Source organism: Callithrix jacchus, chromosome 16 (genome assembly GCF_049354715.1).
Source record: "Callithrix jacchus isolate 240 chromosome 16, calJac240_pri, whole genome shotgun sequence".
Classification (NCBI taxonomy): Eukaryota; Metazoa; Chordata; class Mammalia; order Primates; family Cebidae; genus Callithrix; species Callithrix jacchus.
The window spans coordinates 12245726-12261477 of record NC_133517.1 but is presented as its reverse complement, the minus strand read 5'-3'; the positions used below and the strand labels follow the sequence as shown (position 1 = coordinate 12261477).

At 46.6% G+C, this 15752-nt stretch overlaps 3 long non-coding RNA genes across 4 annotated transcripts in view; 2 read left to right on the top strand and 1 right to left on the bottom strand.

Annotated features, from left to right (window-relative positions):
• LOC108588623 (uncharacterized) overlaps positions 1-230 on the top strand; it is a 20232-nt gene extending 20002 nt beyond the window's left edge. For both annotated transcript variants that reach the window (XR_001907548.4, XR_008477186.2), the window contains one exon: positions 20-230. This is a non-coding gene — a long non-coding RNA (uncharacterized LOC108588623). The remainder of the gene's footprint in view (positions 1-19) is intronic.
• The window catches only part of LOC108588624 (uncharacterized), a 19731-nt gene extending 3979 nt beyond the window's left edge, over positions 1-15752 (bottom strand). Inside the window, exons 1-3 of the long non-coding RNA XR_013527840.1 lie at positions 15543-15752; positions 8471-12074; positions 4485-4624 (exon numbers count right to left, since the gene is read on the bottom strand). This is a non-coding gene — a long non-coding RNA (uncharacterized LOC108588624). The remainder of the gene's footprint in view (positions 1-4484; positions 4625-8470; positions 12075-15542) is intronic.
• Positions 4455-15719, top strand: LOC118148622 (uncharacterized). Its single transcript, XR_004735532.3, has 4 exons — positions 4455-4631; positions 7372-7597; positions 7892-8019; positions 14602-15719. It is a non-coding gene; the product is annotated as an uncharacterized LOC118148622 (long non-coding RNA).

The window sequence follows — 15752 nt, the reverse complement described above, 5'->3', positions numbered from 1 at the left end:
TTTCTCTCTTTCTGACAAGTGAGGACACAGCCAGAAGACAGAAGTCTGCAGCCCAGAAGAGGGCCCTCACCAGAACCTGACCTTTGATCTCAGATACTGCAGCCTTCAGAACAATCAGAAATTAATTTTTGTTTTTAAGCTTCCCAGTATATGGTCATTTGTTATAGCAGCCCCAACGGACTGAGACACACTGTATACCTACACATAGGAATAATAAACCTTGCCACATATTTCTCTTTTTCACCTGCCTTTTATCCCAATTCCTCTCCTGGGCTAATGAGCATTATTGCAGATGTTGGTGCATCCTAGAGTCAAGGTGTCTACGTATTTGCACCTTGTATTGCACCTACGTATTATCTCTTTTTCATTCAACATGAAGTTATTGCTGAATGTTTGCTGTGTGCTAAGTGCTCAGACAGGTAGAAATGATCCCCATTTTGTAGTAGAGGAAGTGGAATCTCAGTGAGATTGAGGTGTCCCTAACAACACAGCTGGCAGATGGGAGCGCAGCTCACAGCCCAGCTCATCCACTGTGCACTCCCCACCCCACTCCACCCCACCCTCAGCTTGGTCAGCTGACCCGATGCACAGAAGCTTTGTGAAAAATCTGTCCTGACAAATTAAAGTTAGCCTTGGCCAGAAGATCAAATAACACACTTGCACACTTGTGTTACCCAGTGTGAAATGCAAATGAGTGTGTTGACATCCCTAAACAAGACACCTGTGTAGCTGCCTTTATAGCATTATATAACATAATATTATAGGCCAACATTCTCTACCCTACATATTGCCTCCTTAGGATACAGAAACCCAAGTGGGTGGGGATACTCTGGTCTTTTTCAAACACCCTGACACAGGGAGAAAAGAGAGACTAGGAAAGAAAAGAAACAAAGTATCCAGTTAACCATCAAATCAAGCTATAAATTCATTAGAAGATAATTTGTTTCTAAAAATAACTTCCTGGTTGACTTTGAGGTTGCTGACAAGTTTCAGTTTAATGAATAGTAGTTTCTAAAAAAAAGTGAGATGAAAACAAATGAAGAAATTTTGTTTCTCATCTGGTTTAAATGTTTTTTAAAAAGCAAAACTTTGGATTAAATGTAGAACTGGCAACACTTGATACAGTATTGAGAGAGTTCAAGTTCTCAAAAAAAGAAGATGGTTTTTGAGAACTTGAACTCTCTCAATACTGTATTGGCTTAGCTTGAGTCAAAGTAATACATTTTAAATAAATTAACAAATTCTAAAAGGACACTTTTAAGAATGTTAAAAGTATATTTAGGCTGGGCGCGGTGGCTCACGCCTATAATCCCAGCACTTTGGGAGGCTGAGTCAGGTGGATCACAAGGTCAAGAGATGAGACCAACCTGGTCAACACGGTGAAACCCCATCTCTACTAAAAATACAAAAATTAGCTGGGCATGGTGGCACATGCCTGTAGTCCCAGCTACTCAGGAGGCTAAGGCAGAAGAATTGCTTGAACCCAGGAGGCAGAGGTTGCGGTGAGCCAAGATCGTGCCATTGCATTCCAGCCTGGGTAACAAGAGCAAAACTCCGTCTCAAAAGAAAAAAAAAGAAAAAGAAAAGTAAATTTATTTATGTATTTATTTATATTTTTTGAGACAGGGTTTCACGCTTTTGCCCAGGCTGGAGTGCAGTGGTGTGATCATGGCTCACTGTAACCTCCACCACCGGGGCTCAGCCCCCCAAGTAGCTGGGACTACAGGTGTGCATCACCATACCCAACTAATTTTTTAATTTTCAGTAGAGTCGGGGTTTTGCCATGTTCTCCAGGCTGAGCTGGAACTGCTGAGCTTAAGCAACCTGCCTGCCTCAGCCTCCCAACATGCTGGGATTACAGGCTTGAGCTACCGCACTTGGCCAAAAGTAAAACTTAAAATCATTAGTTGACTATAACCACATTATACATACTATGGTGAATAAAGCCTCCGCTGGTCTGGGAATATACTGGAAGGGAAAGAGATCATGAATTGAGAGTGGGCTCGGGCCTTCCTCAGTGCAGATTGGGCCCCCCACCCACTGGGTGAGTGAGAGTCATGATCTTGTTTCTTAATTTTTGTGATTGTTTGTTTCTTTTAAACCTAAATCCTCTTGATTGAGAACACACAGACCTTTGCCAAACTGAGTGCTGATTTTTCTGGTAAATCAAATGTTATAGGCTGAGTGATGTCTGTAAGGCCGGTTGCCTCGCTGGGGGCCAAATGGACACACCCATTCCTCTCCGTACCTGAAAACTACATCTCATTCTGAGCCCATTACTCAGCATCTGGCCTCTCCACGCGGGCTCCCCACACCCATTTCCGCATTCCAATCTCAGTCCTGCACTCATCAGCAAACTAGGCACTCGGCCCCGCCAAAATTTAAAAATCCCGCCAAGACCTGCCCTATGGCAGCTTGCCCCGTACGTCCTCAGCCCGCCCACTTGCCAGCAGCCCCGCCTGGCTGCCAATGGCGGCTCGCCTCGTCCGTGCCCAGTCCCTTCATAACCAATGAGACTCCCTCCGCTTTGTTTCCCCCGCAGCCAATCAACTACCTCCACTCCCTATACAACCCCACGCCCTAAGAAGAGAAGCGCGACTTCTCTGGCCCCTTTACCGGACCATAGAACCTCATCCGGGAGCTGAGTAAATTGGCTTTTACTTTTTTACTCCGGTCTCCGTTCCCTCATTTAACCCAGCAATAAAACTTACAATGTCCACTAAAATTCCTAGGTTGAAGTCTAACCCCCAGAACCTTGGAATGTGACCGTATTTGAAGAGATGGCCCGGTCTGTGATTCCTTGCTGTGGCAGCCCTAGAAACCAATATGCCAACCAACTCATAAACAGACAAAAAAAAAAAAAAACAGAAAAAAACTAAATGCACAGGATTCCAAACCCAGTGGCGGCAACTCCCCTAGCATGTCCTTCTCCCAGGATAAAAATCACGTTAGGGAGAAATACACAGATGGAGAAATAACTATTAATGTAGTGCGTGTACAGGTACTCCCTCCCTTTGCTCACAAGGAGGCCCTGGGAGATGCAGCGCCTCAATCAAAATGTACACCCAGTGCCTAGATCTTGTCTTCTAAGAGGATACAGGACTCCCTGGGAAGAGGCCAGTGCCAGGGCTGAGGCCAGGAAGGTACCAGATGAGCTTGGAACACCCTGTTGAGGCTGAAAGTGAGTGCTCAAAACATGATGGGAGCAGCATCAAAAGCACACCAGGACCACCCTAAAGAAGCTCCCACTTGCCAGTGATGGGTCAATTTGACCAGCTTTGGTTAAATTATAAAATAATGAAAGTAGGGCCGGGCGCGGTGGCTCACGCCTATAATCCCAGCACTTTGGGAGGCCGAGGCAGGTGGATCACGAGGTCAAGAGATCGAGACCATCCTGGTCAGCATGGTGAAACCCCGTCTCTACTAAAAATACAAAAAAATTAGCTGGGCGCGGGGCACGTGCCTGTAATCCCAGCTACTCAGGAGGCTGAAGCAGGAGAATTGCCTGAACCCAGGAAGCGGAGGTTGCAGTGAACCGAGATCACGCCATTGCACTCCAGCCTGGGTAACAAGAGTGAAACTCCATTTCAAATAATAATAATAATAATAATAATGAAAGTAGGCTGGGTGTGGTGGCTCACGCCTGTAATCCAAGCACTTTGGAGGCCAAGGCGAGTGGATCACCTGAGGTCAGGAGTTCAAGACCAGCCTGACCAACATGGTGAAACACCGTCTTTATTTTAAAAAAAAATATATATATATATATACACACACACACACACACACATATAATAAATAAATAATAAAAATAATGAAAGTAGCAAATAATAATGGATTATAACCATTAACATAACATAGAAACCATAAGTCTATGCTGACATTTACTTACTTTTTTTTTGTTTTCGAAACAGTCTTGCTCTGTTGCCCAGGCTGGAGTGCAGTGGTGGTCACCTTGGCTCACTGCAACCTCCACCTCCCGGGTTCAAGTGATTCTCATGCTTCAGCCTCTGGAGTAGCTGGGATTACAGGCGTGCAGCACCATGCCTGGCTAATTTTTTTGTGTTTTCAGTAGAGACGGGGACGGGGGGTTCTCACTATCTTGCCCAGGCTTGTCTCGAACTCCTTGCCTCCAATGAGCCTCCAGTCTCAGTCTCCCAAAGTGCTGGGATTACAGGCATGAGCCACCGTGACTGGCCTATGCTGACATTTAAATGGAAAGTTTGATGAGAAACAGAATACTTACCTAGTTTTAAAGCTTCTCCTCAGAAAATACTTATTATAAAGAGGAAAATAGTTAAGTGTTCAGTGGAAAAGCCTGGCAGACATCAATTTCATCAAGGAGTCAAAATAGTCAGACAAACTGATACCCTTATGACCTTCTATGACACACAAAAAGACACAGCATCACCAAGGAGACAGAGCCTGAGTGAATCATGAGAAGAAGTGTCAGGCCTGAGTGAGGAGCTTTCTGCAAAATAACTGACCTGTCAGCTCCCGGAGGGTCAAGGTCCCAGGAACTGTCCCGGTCTAAATCATACTGAAGACGCCTTAGCTCAGTGCAGTGCCTGACTCTGATCTGAAGGTCTTGCTTGCTGAAGGACATGGTTGGGACAACTGGCAAAACCTAAAAGGTATCTGAAGATTAGATGGAAGTAACGCATCAGTGTTAATTTCCCAGTTTTTATCCTTGTTCTATGGTTCTGTAGCAATTGTATAGGAAGTTTTAAAGGGTGATAGTGTCTTAAAATAGGTTTGTTTTATTTATTTATTTAGAGACAGAGTCTCCCTCTGTTGCCTAGGCTGGAATGCAGTAGCACGATCTTGGCTCACTCCAGACTCTGCCTCCCAGGTTCAAGTGATCTAGCCTCAGCCTCCTGAATAGCTGGGACTACAAGGTGTGCTCCACCAGGCCTGACTAATTTTTGTAAGGGGGTTTTGCCATGTTGCCCAGGCTGGTCTCCAACTCCTGGGCTCAAGCAATCCTCCCACCTCAGCCTCCTAAACTGCTGGGATTACAGGTGTGAGCAACTATACCTGGCCAGGATTTATTTTTATTTTATTTATTTATCTGAGGCCAACAGATCAGGAGACAGAGTTTTGGCCACGTGCAGTGGCTCATGCTTGCAATGTGTTCTGGGAGGCCAAGGCAGGAGAATCCGTTGAGTCCAGGAGTTCAAGACCAACTTGGCCAACATAGCAAGACCCCAACTCTGCAAAAAAAGTGTTTAAAAATTAGCCAACTGCCAGATGGGTGCGGTAGCTCACGCCTGTCTGTAATCCCAACACTTTTGGAGGCTGAGGCAGGTTGATCACCTGAAGTCAGGGGTTCCAGTCCAGCCTGACCAATATGGTGAAATCCCGTCTCTTAAAAAAAAAAAAAAAAAAAATTAGCCAACTGCCAAGTGCAGTCGCTCATGACTGTAATCCCAGCACTTCAGGAGGTCAGATGTAAAATCACCATAACTCTGATTCTTTCTCCTTCTTCTTTTGCAACTGGACACTTATTTAGACCCTAAAAAGTACAAAATCATATTTAATCTTTCAGTTGCTAATAGCAGCCATAATTTTTCAAATGAGAGTTAGGATTTGGCAAACAGAAACTTTTACATTAGTGAGCCCACGAGTTTGAGGCTTCATTGATCTATGATCATGCCAACCTGGGCAATAGAGTGAGACCCTGTCTCTTTAAATAAATAAGTGTTATTATTATTATTATGGAGACAGAGTCTCGCTCTGTCACCCAGGCTGGAGTGCAGTGCCACGATCTCGGCTCGCTGCAACCTCCACCTCCCAGGTTCAAGCAAGTCTACTGCCTCATCCTCCCAAATAGCTGGGACTACAGGTGTGTGCCACCACACCTGTCTAATTTTTGTATTTTTGGTAGAGATGGGGTTTCTCTATGTTGGCTAGGCTGGTCTGGAACTCCTGAACTCAGGTGATCTGCCTGCCTTGGCCTCCTAGAGTGCTAGGATTATAGGTGTGAGCCACCATGCCTGCCACCTTAAAATAAATAAAATTTTAAAAGAAACGTTTTAATTGGGACTTTCCGGCACATCTGGTCATCATATCAAAGGAGCTGCAGTGGTGTTTTTGGCATGTGCTATAGAATAGAATCTTCATCAAGCAGGGAGGGCTGCCATGAGACCAGCTTTGAGGCTGACAGGAGGAGGGGAAGGGGTGCCCAGGGAGGGACATCATCCTTCATTCCCAGTGACCAACCCTCCATGGGTCCTGATGATGTCTGTGGGCTGAGGGACAAGGGGGAGAAAAAGGAAGGGCACTCCAAGATGCTGAGTGGGAAAGGAAAGGAAGCCCCGGAGTCAAGAAGCCATCTGGCTAGGACCCTGCACCCCGGTCTGTTACTGTTCAAAGATGATCATAGGTTGGGACACTTAAGAGTGCTAATCAGGGGCCCTAGTGTCACCCTCAGAGATACCAAGGATGACAGAAACAGATGAATGAAATGTTGTATGAGGGGCAGGGTGTGGATAGATGATTTTGTCACTTTAGAGGCATTCATGGAAGTTAGAACCATAAATGAGCTATGCAGTCAGTTAAATAGTGTGGAGATGAATGAATACCTGAAGGTAATGCCAAAGCTGGGTTACTCACCAGGCAGCCTGTACAGGTGCATGGACCGGACTGTGAGCAAAGCAGGGAGGGGCAGAAAGAAGGGAAATAGAAGAGAGGAACAAGGGAGGGAAAGCGTTCCCCTGAATTTAACAATCCGAAAACCTAGGCCAAGCGAGGGGGCTCACGCCTGTAATCCCAACACTTTGCGAGACTGAGGCAGGGGGATCTCTCGAGCCCAGGAGTTCGAGACCAGCCTGGGCAACACACCAAGACCTTGTCTCTACTTAAAAAAAAAAAAAAAGGATATCTAGAATAAAGGCATGTTGTTTCAGCATACATATATTTTTGTATTTTATGACTTATTCTTCTATTCCTTGGTTTTTGCCCCACAAATGAAGTGTGCTGAGTGGCAGACCACAGGAGAAGGGAATGCAGCCACCAGGGATAGACACTGTTAGTGAGGAACATGCCCACTATCTGATCTGGCGGACGTGGTTTATGTTTACAAAAGTCAGTTGGGCACGGTGACTCACGTCTGTAATCCTAGTACTTTGGGAGGCTGAGGCAGGAGGATCACTTGAGCCCAGAAGTTTGAGACCAGCCTGGGCAAGGCAACACAGTGAGATCTTGTCTCTAGAAAAAACAAAGTTCAGTTTGGCCTTTCAAGCATTTCAAAATAGAACTTCACACCTGGGATAAATGTTTTAAAAAATATTGGAAAAACTGTACTGTCTTCAAGCCTTTACAAAATGAAACAGCTACTTGCCGGGTGTTATGATCCCTGTCTAACTGTTGCAGGACGTGCGTGATTATTTAACTAGGAATGTCAGACACTGTTCCTTGAAACACTTTCTGGGGAAAAGCTACAGGCCTGTGGTGACTGAAAACAGACAGCAAGGTGGCGTGTCCTAAAGACGCACGAGGCAAGGGAGGGCTGGCTGGCAGACCTCCCTCTGTCACTACAGCCATCCTGCAGGCTCCCCCCAACCATCCTGCTGTCAACCTGGGCACTGGGAGACCTTAGGTAGGTTCTGTGGCTGAACTTGAGCTGGGTCTAATCCACTTTACTGTGCTTTCCATAGGAAGGGCTCAGGCTTAGATCATTTCAGGGTCCTGGGGAATATGGGCTGTTCTATAATTGTTGGGTTTCTGGCCCTGGGGATTGGGACGGGTGCATAATGGCCCCACGTGTGAGAGCCCTTTAATAAAGGAGGTGGCAGGGAGAGGGCTCTGGATTAGACGCTGTGTTCTCCATGTATGACCAACTGCGGCCTCTCCCAAAACCTTAGCAGATGGTTTGCTCTATGCTGCATTCCAGAAATAACTTTTGCCCACTTGGAAAGGAGCCGGTCAATTATCAGGAGCCATCTGTATTTGGGTGTTGCTGTCTGTTTCCTCACGCCTCTATGACCAGGAACTGCCTCGGCCTGTGCTGTGCTGTCTGTGGTTGGTATAAATCTAATTTCCTACAGTCATTTCAAACTCTACTGTTTGCATAAATCTACCACTGTCTTTATGCCAGGTCCAAGTGGGTAAATGAAAAGTTAAAACATTTCATCAGACCCGACGTGGTGGTTCACCCTTATAATCCCAGCATTTTGGGAGGTCTAAGGCAGGTGGGTCACTAGAGCCCAGGAGTTCAAGATGAGCCAGGGTAATATAGGGAGACCTCCTCTCTAAAAAAGAATTATAAATAAATAAATAATTTTAAAAAGAAAACATTTGCTTGGTGTAGTGGCTCATGCCTATAATCCCAGCACTTTGGGAGGCCAAGGTGGGCAGAGCATGAGGTCATTAGTTTGAGACCAGTCTGGCCAACATAGTGAAACCTTGTCTTTACTGAAAATACAAAAAATTAGCCCGGCGCCTGTATTAGCCTGTATTAAGTGGCACACACCTGTAGTTCCAGCTACTCAGCAGGTTGAAGCTGACGAATTGCATGAGCCTGAGAGGCGGAGGTTGCAGTGAACCAAGATCACGCCATTGCACTCCAGCCCGGGTAACAGTGGGAGACTCCGTCTCAAAAAAAAAAAAAAAAAGAAAAGAAAAAAAGAAAGACAACATTTAATCACACTTCTGGGTAGACAAAATGAACTGTTCGGGTGTTCCCAGACACCCAACTGCTCAGCATCATGTAGACGCGCCCTAAGAGCATGTCACTTCTCTCCCTGTCTCTTATCATTTATCAGACATTCTAACCCCCTAAAAGGTAGAGAAAGTCTTACTTCATAGACAAGTCATGGTAATAAGATTATACTTTATGGGCACCAAAAGAATATGAAGTTAATTTTCCTCCTTATATGCACACACACAAATGTGAATTAGATAGGCCGGATGCAGTGACTCGGGCCTGTAATCTCAGCTCTTTGGGAGACTGAGGTGGGAGGATCGCTTGAGCCTGGGAGTTTGAGGCTGCAGTGAGCTATGATCCAGCCACCGCACTCCAGCCTGGGTGACGGAGTGAGACCCTGTCTCTAAAAATAATTTGAAAAATGAAAACACTACAAATCAGAGGAAATCCAGATAACGGTAGAGCTGAGATGCCTGCTCCTTGCGGCCACCGTTGCTCTCCTAAGCTCTGTGAAACCTGTGCCGAGGCCCTGTGGCTCTTCTATGTAGACACACACAGGCTGTGCCAGTACAATGGGGTCCTTAACTATCCAGCAATAAACAGTCATCCTGGATGTCGCATTTTCCTCAGAAAAGACCTGAAAGAGATACGGAGTTTGGGCGGAAGAGGAGATGTTACGATCCTCGTGGTAGGGCTTTGGAGATCACGGAACAGTGAAGCCAGCCTGTAAGATGCAGACCATTCCTCCTGTGCAGACAGCCTGGTACCTGAAGGGCCGACCGCTGCCATCCATCTGATTGGCTGTGAATGAGGTGACTGCTTCCCAATGAAGAGCAGAATGAAGTGGGAGGTGGGGGCGAAATCAGAAGACATTTGCCCCTGTGGTTCTGGGAAGTTGGTGAGTTGCTGGAGAAGGTGTCTACCAGGCAGAAGGAAAGGCCATTGTTTGAGCAGCAGCATCCAACAGAAACATACCAACGCCACACACGCCATTTTTCGTGTTCTTTTCTTTTCTTTTCTTTTCTTTTTTTGAGACAGTGTCTTGCTCTGTCACCAGCTGCTAGGCTGGAGTACAGTAGTGTCATTATAACTCACGGCAGCCTTAAATTCCTAGGCTCCACTGACTTTCCCACCTTAGCCTCCACAGTAGCTGAGACCACAGGCACACACCACCTCACCTGGCAAATTTTTAAATTTGTAGCTACAAGGTCTCAGTATGTTGCCTAGACTGATTCATTTTTCATGTTCTAGTAGCCACGTTAAAAAAGGAAAAGCAGCACTGGAAATTAATTTCACTGTACTCTATATTTACCCTCAAACACCTAAAATGTCATGAAACATGGAATTAATATAATCATAGTAAATTTTTTGTAGAGATGGAGTCCCACTATGTCGGCCAGGCTAATCTCAAACCCTGGGCTCAAGCGATCCTCCTGCTTCCGCTGCTCAAAGTATTGGGATTATAAGCATGAGCTACCATGCCTGGCCAAGAATATTAATCGTCATATATTTTGCACTCATTCTTTGTACCACTACTTCAAATCGAGTGTGTTTTCATCTTGGACTGGCCACATATTGCCCTCAGCCACCTGTGGCTCAGCTGTCCTTCCAGGCAGGCTGCTTGGGGACAGCGGTGACCACCCCCATAACCTTGAGCTTCCATTTCCTCTTCTGGAAGCAGAAAGCAGAGACTGTGTCATCAGTACCATCAGAAACCTGGTTCTTTGGACTGGAGTTACTTTTTTTTTAAGTGAGGGTCTTGCTCAAGGCTGGAGTGCAGTGGCACGATCACAGCTCACTGCAGCCTCTGGCTGCTGGATTCAGGTGATTCCCCACCACAGCCTCCCAAAGCTCTGGAATTAATGGCATGACCTCCACGCCCTGGCCTGTAGTTACTCTGTGTGTGTGTGTGTGTCTGTGTGTCTGTGTGTGTGTACAATGGCGTGATCTCGGCTCACTGCAATCTCCACCTCCTGGTTCAAGTGATTCTCCTGCCTCAGTCTCCCAAGTCGCTGGGATTACAGGCATGGGCCACCACACCCGGCTAATTTTGTATTTTTGGTAGAGACAGGGTTTCTCCATGTTGGTCAGGCTGGGAACCCCCGACCTCAGGTGATCCGCCAGCCTCAGCCTCCCAAAGTACTGGGATTACAGGCATGAACCACCGTGCCCGGCCTGCAGTTACTCTTTAAATAGTTCCTTCTTTGGATGCCCTCCTCTTTCTTTTATACAGGCCAGGCTGCTGTGCTGTGATGAGTAAATCATGGTAGTTCATTATATGAACTCCTCATGGGAATATTTAAAGTAGAGAGAAACAGCCTCAGGCTGGGGACATGCTGGGTGGATGCGGAGGGAAACCCAGAGAGATGCACAGGACTCTGAGCCAAATTGGAGGTTTGCGGCCCCTGTCCACTTGGGGCTCTTCTTCCAGCATTTTTGGTGGAAGACGGGGAGAGCAGCCGAGCCAGTGCCCTTCCACGAGATCAGATAAGTGAGACATGGAAATAGAGGAACATGGAGGGAAAGGGGAATGAAATAAATGGTAATCAATGCAAGGTAAAGACATAGAAACAGTAAGCTTATTTGTAACACAAAACCCATAGAAGCCACATGCTGAGACTGATGCTTAACATGGCACAAATCATTCAGCGTGCTACAAACCCCTGGAAGGAAAAGAGAGAGGTGGATCAATCATTACAATAAAAAAACCCTCTTGAAGAGCGGAGCAGCCCCCCGAGGTTTCTGAACCATTCAGGGTGAAGAAACACAGGGTGACCTGGCAATTATACAACATGTAGGGTTATTGTCACCAGAAATAAAGGAAATAGCTATACTAATCAATTGTTTGAGCAAAGCTGGCATCCCCCCACCCCGTAATCAAAAATAGGCTCATAGGTAATTTAATAAATAAAATCAAAACCAACAAAAGCTATAATCCTGAGAAAGAAAATCCTTTGGTCCAAACTTCATTGCAGACTAGGCATTTGAAAACGTCATCACCTGTGTAAACAGCCATTTAAAGTGCTTCTGGGGAGCAGGCCTTGGGATTAGAGCACTTTTTTGGAAAATAGCAATTTAGAACTGAGGCAACTTGCTCAGAAGTTCCAATCCAGTGAAGAGCCCCCATTTGCTAGCAGGGCACATGGAGACCTGCCCTTTTGACTTCAGCACAGGGGCTAGTGCGGATCTGTCAGTGAGCTTTCCTGCAAAGCTCAGGGAGGAGCGCGGGTTCCGACAACGCCCTGCCCTTCTCCCCAGGAGAATCTTCCCTTGGATTGTGGAGTTTTTCTCCTCTCTTCATTCCGCAGAAATCCCCTGAGTTCACATTCACGGGAAAAAACAGAGCCTTGTTCAGCGAGTCACAATGGGAAGCTGGCAGGGATGGCCGAGATACTGTGTTACCCCACTGGGGTTTCCCTTTGAAATTGTCCTGCGGTTGGTGTGAGAGCAGACCAAAAACAGCAGTCAGAAAGATCACTGGAAGGTGGAGAAGCCTCATGAAAGGGAATCAGAAAGCTACACTTATCTCCGGGGGTCCCCACCCTGTTCCTTGAAGCCATCAGAGGCTTCTCTGGAGAGTGCCCGGCAGTTGGAGCCACTATCTTCCTCCTCACTGTCTCTCCAACCCTGTCCCGATTCCTTCTGAGTCAGCCTGGGCTGGGAGATTAAGAATTCAGACTGTAATCACTCCTTTGTTAAAGCACATTGCTATACATTCCACGCATAGATGTAGATGTATATAGCCTTTATTTAATTATACAAAAAGCATCTACTTCTTCTCTGTAAAATATTCCGTATCTGCACAAGGAGACAGAGGCTGGATGGGAAGGGATATGGGATCATTTTTTTACAGCCCACAGACACTTTGATTCTTGCTCTGAGGACTTCACTCACTCAGTGTCTTTCATGAGGTCGACTTTGTTCTAGGCACCTTGCTAGGTGTTAGGGACACACTCACTCGCTGTATCTGGGTGAACGGCAGCATTTCATCCACCAACAGAAGGTCCAGGCAAGTTTTGGGGTTAAGTGTCCACCTTAGGGCGGGGTGCGGTGGCTCATTCCTGTAATCCCAGCACTTTGGGAGGCTGAGGCAGGTGGATCACTTGATGCCAGGAGTTTGAGACCGGCCTGGTCAACATGGTGAAACCCTGATTCTACTAAAAATATTTAAAAGGTTAGCTGGGAATGGTGGTGCACTCCTGTCATCCCAGCTACTCAGGAGGCTGAGGCAGGACAATTGCTTGAACCCGGGAGGCAGAAGTTGCAGTAAGCTGGGAGGTAGAAGTTGCAGTAAGCCGGGATCATGCCACTGCAGTCCAGCCTGTGACAGAGCGACTCTGTCTCAAACAAAAACAAAAACAAAAAACTGCACCTTAGCTGAAGTGAAAATAAGGTAGGTATGCTGTTGCCTTGCAAATATACCTACAGAGGTATATAGCATATTTCTGGTGAGGCTAGAAAGGTAATTACAGAACATCGTAGAAACTTTGAAGCTGGAAGTTAAGAGCATTTTTGGATTTTTTGTTTTAAAACACAAGGTACTTAAGATCAGATGCTAGAGACTAAAGCTGGAAATCTAAAAGGAAATTTATTTTTATTTGTATTTATTCATTTTTTTGAGACAGGGTCTCCCGCTGCCACCCGGGCTGGAGTGTAGTGGTGCAGTCATAGCTCACTGCAGCCCCAACCCCTCCACCCCGACCCCGGCTCAAGGGATCCTCCCACCTCGGCATCCTGAGTAGCTGGGACAATGCCTGGCAAATTTTTGTGTTCTTTGTAGAGACAGAGTTTCGCCATGTTGGCCAGGCTAGTGTTGAACTCCTGAGCTCAAGCGATCCTCCAGCTTTAGTCTCCCAAAGGGCTGGGATTACAAGCATCAGCCAATGTGCCTGGCCAAAAGTTAATTTAATCATAACCACAAGGTCATTCAAATTAGAAACAAGACAAAGCAATGCAATGAGGGGTAGGGGGCAACAAATTTGAAAGTTCTTTAAAAGCATCAGCTATCTTCCTGAAGGTTATAAAACCACCTTTGTACAATTATGACTGAGATAGTGAAAGAGATCTAACTTTACTGGCTCCATCTTGCTTCTAACATCCAAGCTGTCTTTGTTCTTTCCTGGTAGGTTGAACCAATTTTGGAAGAAGCTTAGTTTGTAGTTTGTAGTTTATTTATTTATTTATTGGAGACAGAGTGTTGCTCTGTTGCCCAGGCTGGAGTGCAGTGGTGAGATCTCAGCTCACTGCAGCCTCTACCTCTCAGGTTCAAGCGAGTCTCCTGAATCAAGCTCTCGAGTAGCTGGGAGTACAAGCACAAGCCACCACACCTGGACATTTTTTTTTATTTTTAGTAGAGACAGGGTTTTGTCATGTTGCCCAGGCTGGTCGTGAACTCCTGAGCTCAGGCAATCCCCCTCCTCTGCCTCCCAAAGTGCTAGGAATATAGGCATGAGCCGCCGTGTCGGGCCTTTTAAAATTTTTTTTCTATTTTCTTTTTTTTTTAATTCCTTTTTTTTTCCTTTAAGAGACAGAGTCTTGCTGTGTTACCCAGGCTAGAGTGCACTGGCACAATCTCCACTCACTGCAACCTCTACCTTCGGGGTTCAAGCAATTCTCCTGCCTCCTGGGTAGCTGGGATTACAGGCGCACTTCACCACTCCGGGCTATTTTTTGTATTTTTGGTAGAGACAGGGTTTCACCGTGTTGGCCCGACGGGTCTCCTGACCTATTGTTTTTTTTTTTGCTTGGCGGTGGTCGCTTGGCTTGACATTTCTTACTTGGCTAGGCTGACCTATTGTTTAAACAAAGATTACAGGCAACAGCGCTTTCCCAAAGCATACCTCCTTCTTGCCTGGGGACTAGATAACCTTAGCCACAAGATTAGAAATTGTGGTTTAGGAGTCATGCAGCTGGAGGATACAAGATTCTGACCCTCCCTAAACGGCTCCTAACATCAGTGCTTGAGATATTTTGCAGACCCTGCACTTGATGGATCAGCTGGATTGATAAACTGGCTCCTCTGATCTTGTGGCCCCCACCCTGGAACTGACTGAGCGCAAGAAGACAATTTCCACTCCCTGTGATTTCATCCCTGACCAATCAGCACTCCTGGCTCCCTGGCTTCCCCCGCTCACCAAATTATCCTTAAAAGCTCTGCTCCCCTAATGCTCGGGAGACTGCTTTGAGTAATAATAAAACTCTGGCTCCCGCACAGCCGGCTCTCCGTGAATTACTCTTTCTCTACTGCAATTTCCTTGTCTTGCTGTGTCGGCTCTGTCTAGGCAGCGGGCAAGGTTTAACCCTTTGTGCAGTTATAGAGTGTTTTCTGTCTTCAGCATTGTTTTTAGCTCGCACCACCCACCCCTGAGTGGGAAGGGAAGTGGTCCTAAGTCTTCTCAGTGTCTCGTGTGGGTGTGGAGGCTTCCACGGAGGCAGAGATCTAATTTTATTTTCCCAAACACTTAACTGTTGGAGAAAAAAAAAATCTCTTCATTAGCATATAAATCCTTCCTAACTTAAGTGTGTAGCAGCTATTCTCATTTGTTTACGGAGTTTGAGATGAGCGAACAGAGGGCTGGCAACCCCAAAGAAAGGAGGAAGGGGCCCAGGAGAGCTGGGGGCTGCCCGCCCTCTGGCCTTCGCATACAGGGCGCCTTAGTAGGTCTACTGAGAACCGGCCAGCTGTTAGGCAGCTGGTCACTCGGGAGGAAGCCCGGGGAAGAGAGAAGTGAGAACGTTTCAGCCAAATAACTAAGCGCACAGCCACCCTGACCGTGGCCGGAAAACCGCGAATGGAAACAGAAAAACTGCCCCGAGAAACTCTGAGAACTTGCATTAAGTTCACAGTATCAGCACCAGAGCTTAATTTCCTCACCCGAAGTTTAAAACATGCACATACTTTCTTTTTAATTGCGGAGACCTCTCTCCTATGCTGGCCCGAGGTCCGGAGCCTTACGAAGGGCTTAGCCGAGAGTGAACGATCTGTGAGTCCTCGAGGCTGAGCTCAGTCAACGCGGTTGTGGCAGGAGAGCATTGACTCGCACAGCGGAGCCGGCCTCCGCCCTAGCTCTAAGGCGCTTCTGGTCGTGTGTCACGGCGCTGGGAAGGC